This window comes from Sylvia atricapilla, chromosome 21 (assembly GCF_009819655.1).
Source record: "Sylvia atricapilla isolate bSylAtr1 chromosome 21, bSylAtr1.pri, whole genome shotgun sequence".
In the NCBI taxonomy this organism is placed as follows: Eukaryota; Metazoa; Chordata; class Aves; order Passeriformes; family Sylviidae; genus Sylvia; species Sylvia atricapilla.
Genome location: NC_089160.1, coordinates 2652856 through 2667304, shown reverse-complemented (window position 1 = coordinate 2667304; position 14449 = coordinate 2652856). Strand labels below are relative to the sequence as shown.

Below are 14449 nucleotides of genomic sequence, written 5' to 3'. Positions count from 1 at the left end.
CAACAAAGTAGAGGTGGGAAGTCAACACCATCATTTTACAGCTGCACAGACAGACACAGGGTCCATACAGTCCCCAGGGAAGGAATGCTGAGTTATGGAGGAGACTGACCTTACAGACTTCAGAAGAGCTGGGTTTGGGGAGCACTCCCTGCAATTCAGTCAATTTTTAATGATGACGGAGCCAACCCAGTAACACAGAGCATATTCCCTCCAACATCAGGGCAGAGGCAGCTCCCTGCAGCCAGAGATGCTGCAGAGACCCAAAACAGATCTCGTGCTGCTTTGTGCTAGTTTCAAAGTTGAACAAATGCCACTGCTTTGTACGTTCTGCAGAAATTCTGACATCAGGCAGAAGAGAGGGGGAAATAATTTGTGCAGAACGCAGCTTGCAGCAGCACACTGAGCTGGAACAGAGCATTTGTGTGGTCACCACCGCAGAGGACAACGCCAAGCCGATGGTTGTGACATTTCAGCCTTTGTGTGAACAGTGCCCGACATGAGATTAAACCAAAGCCACGATGAATCGGGCTGAGGAACAGCACAAGGTGGGAGAAAAGGACGACGTGGGACTTTAATTTCCCAAGGAGATTTCAGTGAGGCTGGAACAAGCAGTTTATTGAGCGAGGAGTGCTGGGCTGCAGCTCTCGCAGGCAGGCACTGAAGTGTAGGACAGGGAGTTTAATAAAATATGCCTGAACATCAATGCCCCAAAAAATTACTACACTGGCTCTCTGGCCATGCTCCAGCGCCCTGACACGGGTAAAATATGCTCACATTTTGACAGTGAGGTGCAGCTGAACTCCATTTTGGTAATGTATTCAAATTATGTGCAGCTCTGGATTTAGAACGACTGTCTCAGTGGCCTGGGAGCACATCAATCTCTGCAGATGGCCTGAAGCAGCTCAGAACATCCTTGTCCCCTGCCAGTTTACCACTGGGGCTCTTTGCAAGCCTTAGGGAGACTCAGAGGTGCAGCCTGTCGTGCCCCTTTTTCCTCAGACACCATCAGACCCCATAAACAGGCAAACTGCAGCACTGCTGTGTTAGTATCGCGAGCTGATGCTGCTGGAAATGAAGTCCTGGGTAGTAAAAAAAAGCAGTTTGGAGCAGGAGGAATAAGTGCCACCATAAAAAAAAAAAAAAAAAAAAAAAAAAAGCCAATCTCCTGCTCATTTTTAGTTCATTTGTCTCTACCTTCCACCCCACAGGACAACTCCACTTACAGGCAGAGCTGCCTCAGCCCTTGCCAGAAGCTGGCTGCTCCCTGCCCACACCTGAAGGCTCCATCATGCCCATCTCCACCTGAGCCTTCCCAGGGCAGCTGGAGCTGAAACAAGAGGAAGGATGGGCACTGCAGGCCAGGTGAGCCCAGAGGGACCAGGGAGGGGGGAGAGCAAATCCCTCCCCAGAGAAGGGCCCCGAGCTGCACTTTGTGTGCTTCACTTGGATATAGAATCATTTATCATGGAAAAGCCCTCTGAGGTCATCAACTCCAACCATTCCCCAACCTACCACTAACCCTGTCCCCAAGTGCCACATCCAGACACCTCTTAAATCCCTCCAGGGATGGGGATCACACCACTGCCCTGGGCAGCTGTGCCAGGGTTTGACAATTCTTTAGGAAAAGCAATTTTTCCTGATCTCCAAGCTCAACCTCCCCGGGTCACTGCCAGGAAAATCCCAGTGGCAGCTGCATGGTGCTGGTTTGAGCAGCTACAGTGTTTTATGGGCAGAGCTGCATGAGCCCAGGGTTGGATTACACAGCCCTGCTGGGGTTGAGCAGGAGCTACAACCACCTTGCCTGGGGCAGCTGGGGAGCTCCGGGCAAGGCAGTGACTGAAGGAGAGTGCAAAGACTTATTTTGGATAGAGACCTAGCTTTGATGTTCTTTGTCAGCACAGGAGTAGGTGTGAACGTGCCACCTTCCAACCCGGCACATTCTGTGATGTTCTGTGAGAAATCCACAAATGCCCTCAAGGAAAAGTCCACCCAAGTGGCAGTGTGCGATCAGGAGTGACTCGGCTGCAGTTTCCTTCAGCACATGAGCAAAGGGCACGTCCTGGGCCTGGGCTGCTGCAGTTTGGTGCAGTTTGGCAGTGGGTGTTGGATGCTGTTTGAAGAGGAAGGTAAAGCAAATCTCTACCTCGGGCATTGCAATTTTGTTTCTTGGGAAAAGAAAGAAAGAAAAGGCTTTGAAAGCTTTTCTGCACAAAGTGGGGTTTCTTTTGTTGGTTGTTTTGGTTGGAGTTTGGGGGTTTTTTGGGGGGGGGAGTGTTTTTTTTGGGGGGGTTGTTTTTGTTTGTTTGGGGGGGTTTTGTTTTTACTTTTTGTACTTTCATTTTAGGATAGCTGGATGGGATAGCTCATCCCTGGAAGGATGCCAGGCCAGGCTGGGCAGGGCTTGGAGCAGGCTGGTCTCAGGGAAAGTGTCCCTGCCCATGGCAGAGGGTTGGAAAAGGTGATCTCAGCCCACACCATTCTGGATTCTGTGACTGCATGGGCTTTCCTAGGAGCTGAGTGGTGTGAGGCTTAGCAAGACTTTTCCCTTAGGAAGGTTTGAGGCTGCTCTGAACAAATCCCTGTTGGTCTGAGGGTGTCTGTGGTGAGGCTGGGGGATATTGCCTTCACCCCACCTGTATTTCTTCTTGTGCTCTCCCAGTCAACAAGTGCACTATAACCTCTCTTAAAAGACAGACCAGACCCTCTGTACAAAGCTCAAAGTGTTTTTTTTTTTCCTTCTCTGTTCTGCTGCTGCAAATTCCCCAGGGTTTACAAACTCAGCCTGTCTCAATTATTCACCTTGACGTTCTGCGAACCTGAGCAAATCAGATGAGAGCTCCTGGCAGCAGTTTTGTGTTGGAAATATATAGCAAAGAGACACTTCAGTTTTACTGACAACGTCTTTGTGTGCCAGGAAAACCACCATTTTCTTGGTTAGAGCTCTCCTTAGTGCTGTAAGCAATAAAATCCCCACACAAAGCTACAGCTCCCCAAACTCTCCTCCCTGTGCTGAGTACCAAAAAAAAAATCACTTCAGCATCTGTTCTGTACCCAGTTCCAACCTGGAGCACCTGGGACTTAGAGCCAGGACATCAGTCCTTGCACTGGCTGGGAATGTGGCCCCACCAGGTTTGGGATGTTCTCCTCCCCCTGGGCAGGAGACACATTTTTGGGAGCTGCCCGAGTGTGAGCAGTGAGTACAGCATCCTCCCAGCCCTGTGCTGTCTCATGCAGTGTTCTTAGATGACAACTCTTTGGTAACATTTATAATAAGCTGGAACTCCACATTCACTAGCTTTGCCAGCCTGACCTTGCTGCTTTAGGAATTTTAATGGAAGTTGAGATTTCACTGTCCTCTCTTTGAGAGCTTCTGTCTCTCTCGCCCTTGTTCTTGTCACCATTTTTCTTTCAAGCGCTGTTCAGCGTTTCAGCTATCAAACACTCTACACTTAAAGAGGGCCGAGCCCTCAAGCTCAAAGAACACATGAACTCAAAGAAACCAGCACTCGGCTTTGCTGTGAGAGAGAAAAAAAAAACAACCTGTCTCACTTCCTATCACAATGTGAATGTGTCATCCCGGCCACATAATCCTCTTGCAAATCTTTGCCATTTGAAGTGAGAATTAATCTCCCACAAAGATTTCCCTGTGGGATGGCTGAAGCCATTTCACTGTAGCAGTTGCAAATATTTCCTAATTCAGTCGAAGTGATGTATCCACAGATGTGCCAGATTTTAAATGATTACCTGCTACACTAATTATCCAGGATAATTCAGACATTAATCTCTGTCCTTATCTCTGTGTAGAAAATGTGTTGTTTACAGTTTGTGAGATGTTTTCTATAAAGATTTCCATCACCTTCCCCTTGTTGGGCCGTACAGGTTGGATCACACTTTGCCAAAGGACAGCAGTGAGTCCTGAGGCAGCGGGGGAAGATGCTGTCAGCTTTCTGCAGGAGCTGGATGCCACTGCCACAGCCTCCAGGTTCCTGAACCTCTCCATGACTTCAGCATCCCAGCTCCCTCGAGGCTGGCAAGGAGGGAATCACTGCGGATTTCTCTTAGCACACAGGAGCTGAATCCCTTGGAGAGCCCAAATCAAGGCACAGGAATCTCATCTCCTGGCTCTAAACAACCCTGGGACAGCCCCGGGTTTTGGCTGGCTCAGGGCTGAGGTGGATTCTGGCCACGATGTGGGGTTTGCAGGTGGCCCTGCACTGGGCTGTGGCACTCTGAGGTTTGCTCTGGAACCGTGGTTCAAATACTCAGCTCCCAGGGGCAGGGTGAGATATTAGAAAAAGTCCTTTATTGTGAGGATGGGCAGACCCTGGCACAGGTGCCCAGAGAAGCTGTGGCTGCCCCTGGATCCCTGGCAGTGCCCAAGGCCAGGCTGGACAGGGCTTGGAGCAGCCTGGCACAGTGGGAGGTGTCTCTGTCCATAGCAGGCGTGGAATAAGATGTTTAAAGCCCCTTCCAACCCAAACCATTCTGCGAGTCTATAAAACCTAACGCAGAGGTGATGGCAATGCTCAGCAGCCAGGCATGCTGAGATCCTCAAACTTTTCCACTCTCAGAAACAATCCCAGGATCATCAGTGGCCCCAGCTCCTCTGTGCCACTCAGAGGTGTCTCCTGCCCCTTCCTCTGGCCATTTCCAGGGATGCAAACCCACTTGGAAGGAAGAAGGCATAAAGCTCTCCAGCCTGGCTGTGGCCAGCAGGCGAAGGGCTGCGTGTGCCCTTCTGGTGTTGAATTCCACAGCAGACAGGGAGCTGAGCTGGAGCTGGGGCTGCTGCTGTCAGATGCAGATAGAGATGGCTCTGACAATGCCCCGGGGACCCGGCTGCCTGTGTCTGAGCGCCTCTGAAGGAGCGATGAGAAGCTTTCTAGTCGTGCCAGCAATGCTGGCAGGAGCTGCAGTGATTTCTGCAGCAGGAGCAGCTCCCGGCTCCTGTCCCAGCCCCACAGGACAGGGATGTGCCCAAGCTGCGATCCCTCTAGGAAGGAAGGAGATGAACATTTACCTTGCAGGCAGAGAGTAAAAGGGAGGCTGCTTTGCCTGCGAGCCACGGGAACTTCAAAGGTGCCTTTTTTTGCTGAGTAATTAGCGCTGCTGCAAAGCGTAGGAGAAGTCATTAGACTCTATTTAATGTATTTCTCTCTCCACGTGCCTCTTTATTGCAGGAAACAGCACAGAGAATATATCAGGGCTGGCTTTCAAGCAGGCTAGCACAGGAAAGATGTCCTTGTGTGTCCTGAACAGAAAGCACTGCAGAAAAAGGGTCAAGAGAAACTTAAATCTTTACAGAACTCTACACAGGCAACTCTCGCGCTGTTTGAAAGCTGGTAATTTTGTAATATGTGTCAGGCAAATTGGAAATAACATCAGCAGGGCTCGGGGGTTTGGTGACAAGCTCAGAGAAGAGAGCAGAAAAAAAAAAAAATCCAAGCAGGCTATTTGACGTAAATGGTGCTTAACATTTTTCAAAGAGAAAGATGTCATAGAAAGAAAAAGTCTCTGAGAAAATCAGGAAGCTACAAAGGCAATTAATGCATAGGTAATTCAGCTGCAGCTGGTAACAAATGACTTTGCTTTCAAAGCTGGGGATGACATACTGAAAGGTAAGAACTTAATAGGATCAATCTCAAAAATAATGCAAGAAAAAATTACTAAAGGAGGACAATCCAGCATTAGGAAAAGCAATTAGAACAGTTAGGGGATGAGACAGCCAGAGAAGAGATGAAAGCACAGAGAGCACAAGGCAAAGTCCTGGGCAGCAGCAGCAGCTGCAGTGGCTCTGAGGAGGAGCTGTGGCAGTGCCCTGGGCACAGGAAAAGAAGGGAAAACACACCTGGAGCAGCCCCTGCAGCAGCAGCCAGGGCAGGTGGATGCAAAGGGAGAGCAGCTCCAACAGGGACACAGAGATTCTGGCTGCAGCACAGAAAAGGAGCAGAGGCAGGTTCTGAGGAAACACTCATAAATAAATGCTAGCACTGGGAAACGAGGAAAGTGAATTCTTGGAGCAGGATGCAGGTAACCGACTTCAGGCAAGAGTTCTCCTTGTCTGGCCAAAGGCAGCAAGGCTCTCAGGTGAGGAAAGCAAAGAGAGCACGAGGGAGACAAAACCTCAGAAGTTTTATTTGGCAGATAAGCCAACATTAGGACTGTGAGCCTTAAACCCTGAAAGCTGGGGCAGGGTCCCACATGGCAGAGCCCGTGAAAGAGCAAAAATTTCCTTAATTTTGCAGTGTCCAAGGCCCCCCACTGGGGAATGGGCAGTGCAATGTCAACAAGACACAGCACAGGAGCTGCCTTTTGTTAGAAGCTGGATAAAGGACTCCATCTTTGGAGCACAGCCAAAGAGGCTCAGGAATTATGGAGATGGAAAAGAAAACCACAAGTGGCTTCTGAACAGGCCAGGTGGGGCAGAGAGCAGGGACCTTCCCTCCTGGGTGACAGCAGACCTGTCACAGGAGCTGTGGCACTGACCATCCCTGCCCAGAGCCCTGGCTGCTTCTCCCAGCCCCGGGGAATCAGTGTGTTTGTACTTGGAAAACGCCTGCTTTAGCATCTCTGCTATTTATAACTGCCATGTGCAGAAGATATTCATAATTAAAATCTGTATTATGGCTCGCAATGCGCTCCATTCCACGATGTATTTAGGTTATATGTACATTTATAGATGTACATCAAATACTTTTCATCTCCCACCAGCATCTTGGATGGAAACAAGGAGAAGCTAATGAGAAGGCCAGGGAATATTATATTGGAGAAAACACAGAGAACTGGGGATTGCGCTGGGTTTAGTGCAGTTAAATTATGGGAGCTGACACCTTTTTGTTCCTGCAGTCATATTCCAGTGAAGTTCAGTTTTTATTTTAATAGTCAAATAAATCGGAGCAGTGGGAAGGTCGTGCAGAGGAACAGCTCTCTAAAAGCCTCAGCAGGAAGAAACTACGAGGAAGATATCACCGAGGCTTTGTTCTTCCTGCCATCCATTCTCTGCTCCATCAGTGCCTGATAAGAGCCTCTTTTCATGCTGAAGGTCACAGAGATAAGGGGCATCTGTGCTGATAATGTTAACTACCTCCAGCCAGGTCAAAATCAAGTAACTCACACAAGTCCTGGAGAGCTGAGCAGGGCTAACCCAAAGTGCTTCAGTGCTGATGACTCTGTTAGTACTGAGGCAAAAAATAAATAAACTTAGCCTCATTTCTACTCGCCCTATTTCCAGAATATTGTCTTTGATTTTTTTTTATTATTTTTTGATCTTCAAAACCAACCCAAAGCCATTCTAAGAGTCCGTGAGGTTGTCATTGCTAAAGGGATCATACCTGCATTAATTACACTTGGAGATGCTGCTGGGCTCAAGGAAATACCTGTTCCTCTCTGAGTAGCCATTCCTCAGGAACCAAACTGAGCTCTCCCTTCTGGCTTTGGGGTGCTCAGTCTGTCAGTCCAGGCCACCTACTGCTGGTGGGTGGGAACCTTGGATTCTCTGCTGGACACAGCCAGGAGGATTCTCTGGCACAAACTCGCCCCGGGAGGAAGGAGCACTGCAGAATTCACCACTTCCATGCGCAGAGCACTCGGTTTGACCTTGCTCTCCCCAGCTGAGCTGCTGCAGGTGGATTCCAAAGGGGAAGGACAAACCGTGACACCACCACGTGTGCCTGGAGCCATGGGGAGAGCCCAAAATCCAGGCTGTGAGTCACAGTGTCCTGCTGAGGACTGGAGCAGAACACTGTGAAACTGGGCTGGAACAGCCTTGGGGGTTTGCAGGAGGTGCCAGGCTTCACCTCCCCAAATCTCCTCAGCATTCCCTTATCTCCCCAGAACCAAAGGCAGCTGGGAGCGAGTTCCTCCTGCTCCTCAGCACTCTGTGCATGTATTCAGGCACCAAATGCTTCAGTGTTTGGCTCTTTTATGAGTGGCCATAAACTGCCTTTGCTCAGCAGAGGAGTGCAGCTGGATTAGGTGTTTTACAGAGCCTGTAAAGGTCACAGCACCAGAGGGAGCAGCAGGTGCCCAACACCTCTGCACAGCCACTTAAATGCAGCGCCTGAGCTTAGCTGCCAAAAACTGAGTAATTGCTCAAAAATTGAAAAAATCCTATGTCCTGACCATTTAAATACATCCTTGAGCCGAAGGGAAGGGACAGATTATGAATGTATGAAATTGCTCGAGTCTGCAAGTGAACCTTGAGCTGTGCAGATAGCTCTGGCTCAGGAGAGAAGGCTCTGTTTTCTCCTACCAAAAGGCAGAGGTTGTAGCTGAGTGGCTACAGGGAACAGGACCAGCAAACAGAAACAAAGAGCTAAAGCATCCAGGTTATTAATCATATCCCCATTTAATTAGGAGTGGGAGTGTGTATCCTCTTGCACCTATATGATCAGCATCAGCTTATTTGCAAGATTGCAGCGTGTTGCAGAAGGAAATCTGTGAAGCACTGGCAGCTAAAAAGGCATATTTCAGAGAATTTTTAGTAATATAGCTGTTTCCATTGTTCAGTACCAGGGGAAAGCTCTTCCCAGATAAATCCCTTTTAGTATTTCACTGCTTTTTCCTCAATAATATTCTTCTTTTATCTTTCATTTCTCCTCTGTTCTCCTGCCTTTCTAACACGAGTCCCCTCGATGCAGAAGCACAAGATAATGCTAATTGAGCTTGTCAGGCCTAAATAAAAGATGGGATAATGCAGGGGGCTGCAACCTATGTGGTTCCATCTGGATCCTTCAACTTCTATCATGTAGCAAGAGCAAACCTTGCTGTGCTGCTCGCACGTAATGGGCAGAGAGTTATTGACCTGTCAGGCAGGGCACTGGGGTGTTAACTACACCAAAAAAACCCCAGAACCCAGCCCTGAAAATTCCAGAAATAAATGCCAGCAAACTCCCTGGAATATCTTAAATCAGCCAGGGCTCATCTGCAGACTGCTGAAGTGAATTGTTACTTAAGTGTGACGTTTCTGCCCCGAACAAACCCCAAAATGGTTTGGCCATGGTGGTTCCCAGGGACATATAAACGCCTGTGATTTCAAAGATTAAAAGAAATCAAAAGAGATTTTAAAGATGAAAGAAAAGCTGAACCTCCTGATCCTGCTGTCAGCACCCACAGGAGTGGCAGGATTGGATGCGAGGATGGAGAATGAGCTTTGTCTGCCCCGAGAACAGAAGATGCAGCATGTGAGGCTGGAGCACATCGAGTGCCTCTATTTAGAGGCTGTGCAAACACCAGATGAATATTAACAACCAGATTCGAGTCCAAGGGTTACATGTAATTAGGCCAAAGCCAGCAAAAAGACAAACAGTTCTACACCTTCAATTGAATCCTTTAGCTTGCTGACAAAAAGCAATTAAGCTGCCTGCCAGTCTGGAGTGAGGCTGCAGGGCTGATTTCACACCCCGGCCTCTCTGGCTGTGTGGGAGCATCCCAACACACCACTGCTGCAACTTGTTTCCCTTCACTTTGCAATAAAAACCTGCTGGGAGAACCCTCCACATCCAGTCACAGGGTCCAAAGTGGGCACTGAGCCTTGGGAATGAACCCCACTGCGCCAGAGGTGCTGCAGCTCCTCAGGAGGGAACAGGGAGTGGGGGTCCGGCATTTCTCCACAGGGATTGGGGGAATGGAGCAGAAATCATGGAATGGTTTGGTTTGGGAGGGACCTCAAAGGTCATTCCACTCCAACCCCCTGCCATGAGCAGGGACACCTTTCTGTTCAAACCTGGAATCTTAGATTTTAGGGCTTTAGGCTATAGTAATGTATGTAGGGTGAGATGGAGGATTATGGGCATTGTCTAAGTCCTTCTTCTTCACTCTCTTCTTCAGGGTTTCAGGTGTTTTTTTCTGATTGGGTGAAAAGGTCCACAGTGCAGGCCCTGGGTGGTCAATTATTGGGTTAAAAGTAACAATAATATAAGTGACATCTCGTTATTAGACAGTTTATGCTCAAATAACCTTGGAAAGAGTTTGAGACCCCTCCATTTTCTACCTTGCTAGTTAGAGCTCACAACTTGTGAGACAGTAACACAGATAAGAACTGTTTATTAATTCTTTAATTAATATAAATTATTAATTAATATAATTAATTGAGTCCAAACACAAGACTACGACTCCCATGCTTTAATCCCAGCTCTAACATAAAGAAAAGAAGATAAAAACATCCCACCTTCCACTCTCCCAGGCTGCTCCAAGCACTGTCCAACCTGGTTTTGAACATTTCCAGGGATCCAGGAGCAGTCACAGCTTCTCTGGGCACCAGTGCCAGGGTCTGCCCATCCTCACAGGGAAGGATTTCTTCCTTATGTCCCACCTAAACCCACCCTCCTTTAGCTCAAGGCCATTCCCCTTGTCCTGTCTCCCTGTCCAAGTCTCACTGAAGGCACTGAGTGCAGGAGAATTTCCCATTTCAATTAATTACTGCTGATGCCACGGCTGAGTTTTAGGATTCTCAGTAATTGAGATCTGGGTAATTACATCTGTGGTACAGAATAAAGAGAAGGTGTGAGAGTGTCTCACCTGCACCTCAAACACAGCTTCTGCATGTGGGCAGTTGTTGAAACCCTGGAAACTCAGACAACCCCCAAAATCCTCCATCTTGCCCTATATATATTACTATATAATAAAATCACAGATGCTAAGTTTCTTCTTCTTCACCTTCTCCTTGATTTCAGGTGTTTTTTCCTAATTGGGTGAAAAAGGTGCATTATGGGCCTTGGGTGGTCAATTATTGGGTTAAAAGTATAAATAATAAAAGTGTCACCTCGTTGTTGGGTAATTAGGATTTAAATAACCCAGCAAAGAGTTAGAGGCATCCATTTTACCCTCATTTTGCACCTTGTGAACTAGAGGTACTGCAGATCTCATGGCTTGTGAGACTGTGCTACAGGTAAGAATTAATAAATATCCAAGTCCAGACTTGAAAACTGTGACTCCTGTGTATTAATCTCGGCAATAACAGGAAAAAAAGATAAGAAATCAACAGGCAGTGACCAGCAGATGTGTGTGTTGGTCAGCAGGAGGCTCTGAGGGCCACAAAACTGAGGGACAAAGGGGTATTTCACTCAGCTGGCAAACCAAGGAAGCTCATCCTCTTTCCAGAACCTCCTGGTTTCGCTGCACCATAAAAAAAAAAAAAAAAAAAAAAAAAAAAAAAGCTTCCAGAAATATTAATCCCAGGTTGTATTGGCAGCACAACAAGAGCATAATTTCATTTCCTGCTCTATGACAGAGCTGAAAACCACCGAGAGCCTAATGTCTAAGAAATTCAAATTAATGGCACTGAAATGGGCCTGGTGAAACGAACATTTCCTGATGCTTTTTTACAGGAGCTTAGTTCTGAGTCCAGATTTAGGAGCTGGCCTCACCTCTAGAGGGGAAAAACAGCCACCACCCCAAAAATCTGCCACATGCAGGAACTGGGCAGCTGTTGTATTTCCAACTAGGTTTATTGAGTCATAAAATTCCTCCTTAGCAAAACCTCCAGGGAATAACTGTGCAGGTCGTGAGAGCAGAGGAACATTTTCTGACAGTCCTAAGGGTCACAAATCACAGTGGGGGAAAGAGAATTTCTGCTGGTGTTGGGAATTAAAGTGGCTAGCAATTACTGCCACGGTGCTGGGGGAGTTCAGCTGGTGCAGAGGAGTGGAGGAATCCGTGTGCTTTGCAGATTAAAAAAAGTTTAAAAAGTGTCACCTGGGGGAAATCCAAAGTTATCTTGGAAACAATGTGATAGGGAGCTGCAAAATCTTTATGTTTCTCTCTGCCTTAATTTTGAAGCTCTCTAGTCTGAAAACATTGAGAAATTTCCATGTCTAATATCCCTATTCTTATAGTCAAAGATTTGTTTCTTTTTTAGCTGCATATGCCATTACTGTTTAGTGCACAGCTTTTGTTTTGCTACGCAGAATATTTCTTTTCTTCATTCTCGTCCTTAACTACTTGTGTTAATCTTGTGAAATAATTGTTAAACTTGTGAAATAATTCAATTTCATCATCTAAAACTGCACCCCGAGTTCGGTGCCCAACGCCCTGATTCCTCCAGCCCAAACAACTAAGCTCCAATTTAGACATACATTACTCTCAGGGACACACTTAAAACTGGGTTTTTAAAAATTTTTTTTTATTTTAAAGACTGCAGTCTTTTGCTGGAAGAGCTGCCTGAGATGAGCTAGCTTGAAATAACAGACAACCCAACCAACAGGAGGATACAAAATACAATATACAGGACAATTTTGTAACTTTATACTCCCTGCTGGAGCGCAGTCATTATCCCAACATCGCACACTCGAGGCTGCAACACCTCCACTCATGGGAATCAGAGGGAATTTTTCTCAGGCTCACTTTGGTTTTAGTAATCCCTGAGGTACTGAGCATCTTTGTATTTTTATCCTAGAACATCTGAAAGCTGTGAGGGCTCACATCTCTCTTTCACGTGCTGCTGTGCACCATTTGTCACCCTCACCCAGCTGCAGCTCTGACCCCCAGCTCACAGCCCCTGGTTCTCTCCTGCACAGCCCTTGGGTGCTGTTCTTCCACTGATATTGCTCCTGCTGCTGCAGAGTCACAACTGTTGGGGCTCTTCCAGTCACTAATTCCTGCCTGACTCCCCAGAATATCATGCGTGTGGCCACAAGGAGCATGTGAAAAAATGAGGTTTATTTCTTGGTCAAATTTAATGAGTTTAATAAAAGATCATAGGAGACAGAAACAAAGGGTTAAAACCAGCTGGGTGCTTGGCATTTGGGCAAGAGACACCACCCTTATCTTTGGAGATATCCCTGAAATACTTTTTCTATTACATTGGCTTGTTGCGTATTCATAGATCTTTATGCATATTCATCTTTTTCTATGAACTAGTTTAGACATTTTAGGAACTATTTTGTATGGCCTTTCCTTGGGTCTGCTTTTTTAGAGCATGACTGTTTCTTGGTTGTGGTTTTGGTTTGTTTTCTTTATCATTTCTAGTTTGGGCCTTGGTCTATACTTTCTTTAGATGGCAGATGCTGATAGTTGGCATATCAATAGCAGGGTCCTCATTATATTTTTACTGGATGTTATCCCAATTAAATTCCCAGTTCACTCATAACTCTATCAGATACCACTACTACCATGTCTGAGCTTTTGTTAATAGCAGAAATAAAAGCAAAGTTATTTTAACATTATGCATATAGTATTTATCTCAATATTTGTGAAAAGCCAACGATATAATGTGTATTTATACCAATCAGGCTTTCAGAAAACCCACGTTAATTCCCTGCCCGAGGGCAGCCCCTGGGCAGAATGCTCCTGGACCCTCAGGAACACCAACTATCCCACTTATTCTGAAAAAATTGCCACCTGGCAGGAGGATTGTGTGACTTCAGGTGCAGCCGAGTGGCTCTGATGAGAAACAGCCCATCACATAAAGTGTCCTCACCACCCACTCCGTTACTTTCTGCCACTAACAAATGATGGAGCCACCTGGCTACTCTCACATCATTCCCTTGTCCTTCCCCTGGTGATTGTGACAAATTCCTCTTCCCATCCTCCAGCAGTGGTGTTTCTGTCTCGTCTGGGAAAGTGTTGAGGTGAGGGAGCTGGCAGTGCATAACCCATATATATATATATATATACAAAATATCCCGTTGCATCCTGTGCTGCTTGTATAAAACATTCCCATCTTCCCATATTGAAACAGCACAAAATGCATGGAAATTCAGGGGATTGCATTTGGATCTCGTTTGCTTTCTTGGTGAAAGATGGTGTCTGCCATAACCAAACTACGGTTTGGCAAAAGAGAAAAATGGGCTGTCTGAAAATAATCGATATTGAAACCGCTCCAGGGTGCTCCTGGAAGTATGTATTTATTGAAGTCTGAAATAGCTGAGGAAAAAACCAACAGCATTATGGCAGGAAAGTTCTTCCTTCTCTGAGTCCAGAACCTCTTGAAGCAGAGGTTTTATTCTTTGTTTGCCTTGTTCTTCCTTCCACAGACACTGGTGCTTTCATGGGGTGTGCCTGCAGTGTTTAATTAAGCACGAAACCCTAATCCCCAGACTGGGGACACACAACCAAGGGACAAGGAAGAGCAGCTCAGATTCTCCTCTTTCAAACCTTGTTAGAACTCTGGAGGCTGAAAATTTCTGGCTTTCTGTGCTAAAAGACTCTGACCCTCAAGCAAACACTGCATTTGACCTGAGGCCGTGGAACAGGCTTCCAAAATTGAGTGATAGCACTGGGATTGTGGAGTTTGGATAGTATTGTGTGATCTCACAGGGTGAAAAATTTGGATGGTAATGTATAGGGGTAAGATGAAGGACTTTGGACATTGTCTAAGTCCTTCTTCTTCATGAGTTTGGGTAGTTTTCTGTAACTGGGTGAAAAAGGTCTGCATTTCAGGCCTTGGGTGGTCATTATGGGGTCAGAAATATAAATGAGGTGTCACCTCATTATTGCACAATTAGCACTT

General features: G+C 46.7%; 1 protein-coding gene across 1 annotated transcript in view; it reads right to left on the bottom strand.

Moving 5' to 3' along the window:
- TRPC5 (transient receptor potential cation channel subfamily C member 5) overlaps positions 1-14449 on the bottom strand; it is a 69688-nt gene that overhangs the window by 5085 nt on the left and 50154 nt on the right. The gene's annotated exons all lie outside the window — the stretch shown is intronic.